The 11,514-nt window shown below is 37.1% G+C and overlaps 1 pseudogene; it reads right to left on the bottom strand.

The window, feature by feature from the left end:
• Positions 1-5,498: 5,498 nt before the first annotated feature.
• On the bottom strand, positions 5,499-6,639 carry LOC117722714 (glyceraldehyde-3-phosphate dehydrogenase pseudogene; annotated as a pseudogene).
• Between the last annotated feature and the right edge of the window lie 4,875 nt (positions 6,640-11,514).

The following is an 11,514-nucleotide window of genomic DNA, read 5'->3' as shown; positions in this document are numbered from 1 at the left end:
AGAAGGGTTGCGTGACGCAGGGCAGAAGTTCCAAGGCTGGATTCCATCTTCTCTGCATCACAGAGAAGGAAAGAAGAGGAAGGGGAGGAGGGAGAAGGGGAAGAGGAGACAGGAAGTGAATATGATCAAATCACGTTGAACAAAATGCTCCAATAACTAATAGAAATACTTGTAAAAGAAGAAAGGAAAAATAAACGTGTGAGCTAAGAACCTGGGAACCAACCTTCAGTATCTCAAGGTTTTTTTCAGCGTCGTGTCTCTACAACTAGATAATCTCACTTGATACAAATTTGTCAAAGTATTAAAATAATACATAATGAATTAGTAAGAGAAAGAGGGGAGAAGGAATGGGGAAGAAAGGAAAGAAAGAAAAAAAGAAATGAAAAGAAAAAACGAAGAAAGAAAATCAGAAATCATGAGAAAACATATCCTACTGGGATGAAGAGTCTTTAAAATTCATAGCCTCTTTTCTCTAGATTGTGTTTATGTTTATCCACATATGTATGCATATATGTGTGTGTTTAAGTATATGACAGAGAAATCAACCTCCAGTATATCCAGGCTTGCTTGATGTATCTACAATTGTATAATATTACTTGATATTAATTTGTTAAATTACTAAATAAATAATAAGATAAAGAAAAAAGTTTGTGTGTGTGTGTGTGTGTGTGTGTGTGTGTGTGTGTGTGTGTGTGTGTTTGTCAGTTTGCCTATGGTATTATCATGGATCATAGAGTTCTGTGAAAATTAGGGTTTGAGAATTTGATTTTAAGTGATCATTATAGACTGATGATCACAATTGATATGGAAACTTTTATTTGACTTCTGAGTACATTTTGCAAGTCACAAGGTCTGTCAAAATTTGTAGAACTTAATGATTTAGATGTGCTAAAATGTACTGCATTTGCTTTTTATAACTCATTACAAAGTAAAAAGATGGTAAAAAAAAAATATGGTTTACTTCCACCCATGTGCCATATTGTTGCACCTTTACACTAAATATGAAGAAACTAGATTTAGAGATTTCAAATACGAATCATAGGCTGTTACTTTTATTATTCATGTTTTCTTTGGGAAAAATAATTTTATTCATTTTCCATAGTCTTAGCTAGTATTCTACTTCCAATTCTTGTAGTCAGGTTATTGTGTTCAGCACACAAATCATTTCGGTGCCTACAGGGTTGAATAACATTGTTTTAGATTCCTTAGTTGACTTTTAAGATAATACACTTTAAAGCTAATTCTTTTTTGTTGTTGTTGTTGTTGTTGTTTTTAAATTGGGTATTATATTTACATTTCATATTTTATCCCCTTATCCCACTTCCTCCCACCACCCAGAAACCTCCTATCCCATCCCCCCTCCTCATGCTTCTATGAGGCTGTGCCTCCACTACCCCCTCCCCACCCTCACATTCTCTACCCCCCACTCTGTGTTCATTTTTCATGAGACCAAGAATCTCCTCTCCCACCTATGCCTGACAAGTTCATCCTCCCCTACATATACTGCTGGAGTCATGGGTCCCTCCCTATGTGCTCCCAGGCTGGTGGTTTAGACCCTGGGGAGCTCTGGTTGGTTGGTATTGTTGCTTTCCTCAAGGGGTCACAAACCCTTTCTGCTCCTTCAGTCTTCTCTCTAACTTCTCCATTGGGAAACCCTTGATCATATCAGTGATTAGCTGTGAGCATTGTCCTCTGAATGTGTCAGTCTCTGGCAGAACTCTAAGGAGACAGCTATATCATGTTCTTGACAGCATGCACTTCCAGCCATTCACATCAGTGTCTAGCTTAGGTGACTGTACATGGGATGGATACCCAGGTGGAATGGTCTCCAGATGGCCCCTCCTTCAGTTTCTGTCCCGTGTTTTGTTTCCATATTTGCTCCCTTGAGTATTTTTGTTACTTGTTCTAAGTAGAACTGAGGCATCCCCCCTTGGTCTTCCTTCTTCATGAGCTTCATGTGGTCTGTGAATTGAGTCTTTGCTATTCCAAGCTTTTGGGCTAACATCCGCTTATCAGTGAGAAAAAACCATGTGTGTTCTTTTGTGATTGGGTTAACTCACTCAGGATGATAATTTCTAGTTCCATCCATGTACCTAAAAATTTCTCAAATTCATTATTTTTAATAGCTGAGTAATACTCCATTGTGTAAATGTACCACATTTTTTTGTATCCATTCCCCTGTTAAGGAACATCTTGGTTCTTTCCAGCTTCTGGCTATTATAAGTAAGGCTGCTATGAACATAGTGGATCATATGTCCTTGTTATATGTTGGAGCATCTTCTGGGTATATGCCCAGGAGTGGTATAACTGGATCCTCAGGTAATGCTATGTCCAGTTTTCTGAGGAACTGCCAAACTGATTTCCAGAGTGGTTGTACCAGCTTGCAACCCCACCAACAATGCAGGAGTGTTCCTCTTTCTTCACATCCTTGCCAGCATCTACTATCACCTGAGTTTTTGATCTTAGCCATTCTGACTGGTGTGAGGTGGTATCTTAGGGGTGTTTTGATTTGCATTTCCCTGATGACTAAGGATGTTGAGCATTTCTTAAGGTGCTTCTTGGCCATTTGAGTTTCCTCAGTTGAGAATTCCTTGTTTAGCTCTGAACCTCATTTTTTAATAGGGTTATTTGGTTGTTTGGAGTATAATTTCTTGAATTCTTTGTATATCTTGGCTATTAGCCCTCTATCAGATGTAGGATTGGTTAAGATCTTTTCCCAATATGTTGGTTGCCATTTTGTCTTATTGACAATGTCCTTTGCCTTACAGAAGCTTTGCAATTTTATGAGGTCCGATTTGTCAATTCTTAAAGCTAATTCTTAACCTTTAAATTTTATTTAAAACTCTTGATTAGGAATGTCTGATTCAGAATCTATTTAAATCATGGATTAATTTTGAGCAATTTGGGAATCAGAGGATCTACACTGAAGCAAAGTCATGCTTTGCATGACAAATTATTCCCAATGTCAATTTGAGTGAAGAAATGTCTGTTAACTGTCTTTTGTACAAAGAAGTAGGCTTTTTATCATATTCCTAAGAAGGAGATATTATTGAGGAAAGTCCTAAGTAAACCTCACTCCATTTGGTGATACTATTGTACAATATGTCACTAGCTTTCCATTAGATTTGCTGTAGATAATACATCTGGCCAATGTTATCCAATGGGCTAAGACAATTTTCTCAAAAATCTCATTTCCCAATGTTGTCAAGGGGAGCCTGCTTTCCTCTATTTCTCTCAGCCCTTTAAAAAATAACCTTTTGATATCCTCCCTTCCCTCTCAATGGAAAGACATTTGTATTCTAAAAATCAACTACAGAACTAGTTATTTCTGGGAACTAAAAAATGGAACTAAAATGAGATATAATACCCTCTAACCATCATCTTTTTTTTTTATCTTAATGGAACATAGGACACTTGGTATCACACAAGTACCAACATAGGCATCAGGAATGTATAGTGTGCATAATTGTAACTACCCTTGAAAATTTGAATATCCTGGTTTCCTACTATCTGATGTGGCTCCCACTATTCAAGTTGAAGACTATATCTATAAACCCCAAGGAAGGTGGGCTTTGTGGGTTATAAAGATCACCTCGATCCTCTCTCTCTCCCCTGCTCTGCTCATATTGGATCCCACCCTACCACACTTCACTTGCCATCCTCTCTCCCACCGACTTCCCTCTTTCCATCCTGATGTCTCTTTTACTTCCTCTATTGTGTAAAATTCAAGCATCCTCCCTTGGGCACTTCTTGTTATTTAGCTTCATTGTGTCTGTGGATTGTAGCATGGTTATTCTATATCTTATTGCTACTGACCACTTATATGTTAGTACATATCATGAATGTCTTTTGATGTTTGGGTTACTTCACTCAGGATGATATTTTCCAGTTCCATCCACTTGCTTGCAAAATTCATGATGTTCTGCTTTTTAGTAACTGCATAATTATCCATTGTGTAAATGAGCCACTTTTTCTATATTTATTCTTCAATTGAGGGACATCTGTGTCGTTTCCAAGTTTTGCTAATATGAAAAGCTATTATCAACATAGTTAGGTAAATGTACTTGTGATATGGTAAGGAATACTTGATATATGCAAAGGAATGGTATTGCTGGGTATTGAGTTAGAACTATTTCCAATTTTCTGATAACCCACCAAATTGATTTCCAGAGTGGATGGACAAGTTTTCACTCTCATCAGCAATGGAGAAGTGTTCCTCTTGCTCCACATCTTTGCCAGCATGTGTTGTCACTTGAATTTTTATCTTAGCTATTCTGATGGGGGTAAGGTGGAATCTCAGAGTCATTTTAAGTTCCATTTCCTAGATGAAAGGGGCATTGAATATCTCAGTGTTTCTCAGACATTAGAAATTTTATTATTGAGAGTTTTCTGTTTAGCTCTGTACTCCACTATTTGATTGGGAGTTTGGATTTTTGCTGTCTAACTTCTTGACTTCTTTATATATTTTGGATGTTAGCCATCTGTTAAATGTGGGGTTGTAGGCTTTATCCTACTGACAGTGCACTTTTCCTTATACAAGCTTTTGAGTTTCATGAGGCTTTATTTATTAATTTCTGATCTTAGTGCTTGAGCTATTTTTTATTCTGTATTTCCAAATATACCTTTTACTGTGGCTCAGTAACTTGTATTAACATCACTGGTCTTATCATGTACATTCACAATTATGGGAACAGTAAATAAGATTTCAGATTGCTTTTTTCATCCTGTCTCCCAAGAAAAGAGTTGTTATTTTGTCAGTGAAGGAGTAATGACAGATGATATTCTGAATACTGTCCTGTACATACCTATCGTTGGGTAATTGTAACTCATTTTGAGGAAGTAAGGTGCCTACTTCATTTACAACCACTTCAATAAAACTGCACCTGTAGATTTGGTATTTTTTTTTTTTTTACCTCATTTCTGTGTATTCCATCTCCAATGTGTTTGGATCCCAAGGCAATTTAGTATCACTAAAGTGCAGTGTTTCATAGTACAAATCTATGCTAAGACAGCAGCAAAATTTAGAAAAATGGAGTAGAGGAAAAATTATAATTAAGATTTATACAGCACATGAAGTACTGTGATAAATACAAGTTCTAACAGAATAACTATATATTTACTGACAAAGTTGACTATCCACAAGTAGAAAGAGTTTCAGGAAACCCAGATCATGACAGCCTGCCTTTTTAGAAAACTTTTTTTTTAAATCTCTTTGGAAGACCTAGAGTATATGAAAGCAATTGTCGTTATGTGTCTTAAGCTGAAATAAAAATTTTTGAATGGTTAATGGAACGACAAATTAAAGATATGATTGACAGCTATGGACCAGTTCTCTGTGACATTGAATGATGCATTATCCTGTCATTCTTTTTATACATTGGCTCTTCATTTTTTGTGGAAGGGATGCATCCAACTTTTTAGATGGTGTTCAAAAGAGTATGTCTCCCTTGACCCTCTTGTTTTATGGTGGTGTAAGATGGAAACTGTGAGACAGATGCTCAGTGTTGGGGGCCAGGTTGGAACAGGAACTCCTTAGTAACTGAGATGCTCTCTCTTGTTCTCAATCTCTTTGCTGAGTTTGGTCGTCCAGGGTTTCTTACATGGTTGGATGCCATGTAGGACATGAGGTCTTCCACCCTGTTGATGTAGCCATACTCATTGTAATACCAGAAAATGACCTTTAGAAAGATGTCATTGACAGCAAAGCCAGCTCCAGCATCAAAGGTGTGGGAATTACTGTTAAAGTCACAGGAGACAACCTTGTTCTCAATGTAGCCCAGGATGACATTTTAGAGAGCTGTCAGGGACTGGAGAGATGGCTCAGTAGTTAAAAGCTAGGCTTACAACCAAAAATATAAAAGGGCTTCAGATGTCTGCTTCACCACATTCTTGATGTCATTATACTTGTCAGGTTTCTCCAGACAACATGACAGATCCATGATGGATACATTAGCAGTAGAAACACAGAAGGCTACGCCAGGGAACTTCCCCTTCAGGTCTGGGATGAACAGCCTTGGCAGCACCAGTGGATGCAGCAATGGTGTTCTGGGTAGTCCCATGGTCATCATACCACAGCTTTCCAGAGGGGCCATCCATAATCTTCTGACAGTGATGGCATGGACTATGGTCATGAGTCCTTTCATAATGCCAAAGTTGTCATGGATGACCTTGGCCATGGGGTATTAAGGCATTGGTGGTCCAGGAAATGTTGCTGACAATCTTAAGTGAATTGTCATACTTCTTATGCATCACAAACATGGGAGCATTGGCAGAAAGAGCAGATATTATGACCCTTTTGGGCACAGCCTTCAAGTGGGCTCTGGTCTTCTCCATGGTGGTGAAGATTCCAGTAGACTCCATGACATACTAAGTACCAGCATTACCCCATTTGATACTAGTAAGATCTCATTCCTGGAAGATGGTGATGGGCTTCCCATTGATGATAAACTTTCTATTCTCACCCTTGACTGTGCCATTGAACTTGCCATGAGTAGAGTCATATTGGAACATTTAGACCATGTAGTTGAGGCCAGTGAAGGGGTCATTGATTTCAACAATCTCTACTTTGCCACATGAGAAGGTAGCCCTGATAACCAGGTACCTAATATGGCCAAATCCATTTACTCTGACCTTCAACATTGTGTACATGGGAAGAGGCTAACACTGCAGATGTGGCTATCTCTGGAACAGGGAGGAGCTAAGAGCCCCATTCATGTTAACATGAGCTTGTATGGTATGCTTTTCATCCAGCAAAGTTTACACCATGTGAATGTGGGAATAAGAAAGAAACCAGAGTAAACATTTTATTCCTCTGTAATTTGTAATTTGTAATGTGTTTCTAAAAGAGTGACATGATAGATTTTTGTTGGTGGTGGTGGGTTTTTTTTTCTACACTGAGAAGATACCAGAATTAACTTAATGGTATGGATCTTTAACAAGTAGGAACTACAAATACATATATAGGTTATTGTATGGCATTGTCATTTCAGAGAACTATTTTTTTTAATCATAGAGTGTGTTCTTGTAAGAGCATGTTGTTACAAGCAGAGCAAAACTGGGTCATTCTATTCTTAGGCCTCCTATTTCAGAAGTTGTCTTTCTGTCTTGAATTCACTTTCACCACGACACTCTCCACCATATTGTGCCATAGGCAACGGTTCCAAACATAGCCACCTGTGGGTGAACTCTCAGCACCCAAAACTATAAGTATAAACTTCACTGTTTTTAGATACTCAGCCTAAAGAATTGTGCAATAAAAGTAGACTAATAAAACAGACTAATAGGCTAATAACAAATTAATAATATAACTAATAATAACAGACTAATAAAATGTCTATTTTTTTCCTTTTCAGTTCCTCTGAAATAGCTAATTCTTCATCAATGGATTGAATCTCTCTCTCTTTTCAATTATCAGGAACACTGTTTTCTCCCTTTTTTTTTCAGAATAAATATAGTGTCCATGCTTAACCTTGTTAGGTTCTTAAGTCCCTCACTCTTCCTGTTTAATTTCTGAGTCTTTCCACCAATTGATTAAACCAATTCCTGGCATTCACCAATGTGTTAAAAAGTGGTCTTTAATTTTGATCATCCTGCTAGAGCCTCATAATGTACACTGCACATGGATACATATATGTGCACATACAGCTCAGTACTTTCTCTGTCCTCAAGTCCTTTACAAGAAAGCATCCTTTGGTAAACTTTGAGAAGACAGCAGACATTTCCTTAGACTCATAATAGCAAGAAAACAGTGTGAATTGTAACTATTTCCATTTATGGAATATGAAGCATATATATATATATATATATATATATATATATATATATATATATTAATATTTAATAAGCCCCCACATATACACTATAGCACCGTTGATAGAAACTCTTCAGTAGTAGGTAAAGCTGAAAGATTACTGTCTTGGTGAATTATCAGTAAAGGTGATGAAGACACAAACATTCTAATATCAAAGCTTCTGGACTACAATGGTACCTGACATGACAGGAAAATAAGATGAGACTTTTTTGTACTACTTTTGTAATTCCATGGGTATTTTTATCTGTCACAGACACTCAAGTCTACAACCATCATAGCAGAAGTCAGCTACAGAAAATATGTTGTTGCGGTCTGAGCTGCCCCAAGTTGGGGGCCAGAAATGTTGAGAACTGCACTACCCCACGTTTGGGGGCAAAAATGTCTGCTCTATCAATGTTGGAACCTGCACTGCCAAAAGCCTTGGGGACTAACTTGTTAGCTCACACTGCCCCAAGCAGCTCCTGTCTGTGGGTCGGGGTTCAGCAAGAGAAAGAGTGAGGACGGGCTCAAGGAATAGAGACCAGACAGAGTGTGATTCAATCCCATTTATTCTTCAGTCTCTCTTCTTCTCTCCAAGACCCAAGTCTTGAGTTCCTAATCCCTAGTTCCTAGTCCCTAGTGCCTCCAAGTTCCAAGTTATTTCTTCCAAGTACCTAATTCCTACTGACTCCAAGTTGTACTAATGTCTAATAACTAACTCCAAGTTGTTCTGTAAGTTGTACTCTTCAAAGTGTCTCACTCTCTGATCCTCCAAATTGTTCTGAACTCTCCTGTCTGCCCCTCGCCTCACACACCCAAGTGTCTCACACACCCAAGGGAAAATCCTGGGTATCTAAAGCAAGATGTTATCAGAGTATGCTCAGCTGTTGTAGGCTAATGTAATCAAGTCTCTTTTCAGGGTATATGGCTCAAGATGGCTGCAAGGATGATAGCCGCCTTCTGTCGGCTCCCCACAATATGTGACTGTGGCATTGGAAAGATTGCCTATTTACTAAAATCCTTCCTTACAAGAATGTTGACTTATGTTCAGATTCCAAACACCCATGGAATAGGCTTGGTGAAGCTGGTTGCCACCCTCCCGCTCACTAGGAATACAGAGACAGGCATATTCCTGGAACTTACTGGTCATCCAATCCATGTGAATCAGTGAGATCCAGGTTCATTGAGAAACTTGACTCAAGAAATAAGGTACAAAGGGATGGAAAAAATATCTGATGTCAAAAAATACACACACATTGACATGTACATGTGTACACACAGGAACATATCTACAAACACTATATACACATGAATGCAGACTTGCAATAATAAAATAAAATGGAAAATATTTAATGAGCAAGACTGAGTGCCAATAAAACTTTAATGTCTGCAGTAGCATGCTGGACTTGTTTAAGTCAGGGGTCTCCCAATTCACATTCTAATGGAGAAGACATAAATACAAACAAAACTCAAAGACTAATTGAACTTGTAAGTGTACTACAAATGTAAATCACAAGATACTTTGTAAGTATGCACAAGGAAGTCTTATCTAGGTTAGAAACTAAAAAGATTCTCTCAGAAATTATTTAAGCCAGGTACTTTGGATGCCAACATATTTAACATTGTTAAAGGCAAGCTTTGATACAATGGACAGCAATAAAATTATTTTCAAGACAAAAAGGGCTACCATGATCAAGGTATAAATGCCATCCTGAAAGCTTGACCAAAATAGAAATACTGACCTCAGGCCATGGTTAATTTTATCAGTAGTATCTACCACATCAACACTCAGCAGAGCAGCATTCTTTGAATTCATAAGCTCATTATGCAGAGTTAAAAAAATCCAGAGAGGTGTTAAAATTATGCCAAATACACTGCAAGTGTCTTTAAACTTTTTCCTAATTATAATGACTACCACTGTAAATTTTAGAGCTAACACGAACCCAATGGTATTTGGCATGATACTCGAGATGGTAACTTACTCTTAAATTCTGAACCTTCTTTCAATAATTTGAATAGGATAAAGAGCATCAATCCATTGTTCCAAATGCCTATCTAAATCCTCTTATATTTTCAACACATTAGTAACATATTTTTTGCTAAATGGTTAACAAAAGTAGCTGTCTTAACTTCCTGTGTCAAATCAATTGCAGAAGCAGTGGTGCTAGCAATTAATGTAATTAAAGCTGTTATAACAACAATACTCAAATCTACTATACTCTTGCTTCTTCTTAAAGCCTCACTCACTTCTAGTAAGTGCAAGCTTTTTTCAGAAGAAGTGAAAATAGATGCTCAGACAGAGCTATTAAATTAACAGGCTGACAAGCCAAGGAGGGTAAGATTCTGCACAGAGCCTTACCAACCTAAGACAGAAGTGCATTGCTTTTAATAATACATATTCCATGATGAGTAAAAAAGGCATTCTTGACAGAATGACTTAAGAAAGTCTCAGTCTTGTTTATGAAATAAAAAGGGGGAGAGGCAGAGAGCTTTTGGGGCTGCTTGGCAAGAATCTGACATGGGCCAAGGACAAGGAAATGGGCTGCTTGGCAGGAATATTACATTGTCCAAGGACAAGGAAGTAGGCTTCAGGCAGGAACCTGACATTAGGCTAGAACAAAGAAATAATTTCAGGCAGGAATCTAAATCTTAGGCTGTAATAAAGAAGTCATTTCAGGCAGGAATCTAAATCTTAGGCTAAAACAAGTAAGTAGGCTTCAGACATGAAAATGACTTTGGGCTAGGACAGGAAAGTTGGCTGAGATATTTTGGTCATCCTGATAAGCCCTTGGAAAGAAACAATGATCATGGGAGTGTTCACAAAATTTTGTTTATTGCCTTGCTTGTTCTTTTACTATTTGTTTATTGTCTTGCTTGTTCCTTGACTATTTGCATCTATTGTACTGCTAGTTCCTCAGCCTAGAACTGACCTTAATACTTTCATGTAACTAAAATGGTATAAAAGCAAGAAAGACGATGGGGGATGGGATAGGGGATTTCTAGGTAGGGGAAATGGGTAAAGGGGAAGACATCCGAAATGTAAATAAATAAAATATCCAATAAAAAAGAAATTCAAGAAAAAAGAAATTATTTAAGAGAAGACCTCCAGAATAAATAATAATTTTTCAATCACAGCATAGACACATGAAGAAAAAAATATGTATACCCAGCTTTTACAACAAGAAAGAACAAAGTATGTTCACAGAATTTGGGGATGACTGGGAGGTAGTACAGGTAATACCTCTTGTACACATCTCCTGTTTATGTAGATATCAGGTCTGTCAATTTGCCAAACAATGAGAAATTGATTCAAAACAATTCATGCATAGAAAAATTATTTCCCCTTTTCTTATAATGCTTATCAAATAATAATAATAATAATAATAATAATAATAATAATAATAATAATAATAATAATTGAATTGGCATAGGGCCCAGAAAATATGTAGAGAGTTGAAATCACTATGATTTCATAACAGAATATAAAGAAAATATGCTATTTATTTAGGTCACAGATTAAGGACTTCCAAATATGTTCATAGCATTGTTATACTTTTCCTTAAATGTTCTCTCAAAGATGTTGTTCTAATGTTTGTTATAATCTGCTCTCATAATTGTGATAGATTTAGGCTTTTTGAACCTAGAGAGTTTTATTTTTGTACTATGAAAAATAAAAATAATAAAGAAAAGAATGACACGTAAGTTTGTAGTAGTATTCTTAAAAA

The sequence above is a fragment of the Arvicanthis niloticus genome, chromosome 17 (assembly GCF_011762505.2).
Source record: "Arvicanthis niloticus isolate mArvNil1 chromosome 17, mArvNil1.pat.X, whole genome shotgun sequence".
Classification (NCBI taxonomy): Eukaryota; Metazoa; Chordata; class Mammalia; order Rodentia; family Muridae; genus Arvicanthis; species Arvicanthis niloticus.
Note: the sequence above shows the minus strand (reverse complement) of the source record. Positions and strands in the feature narration are given on the sequence as shown.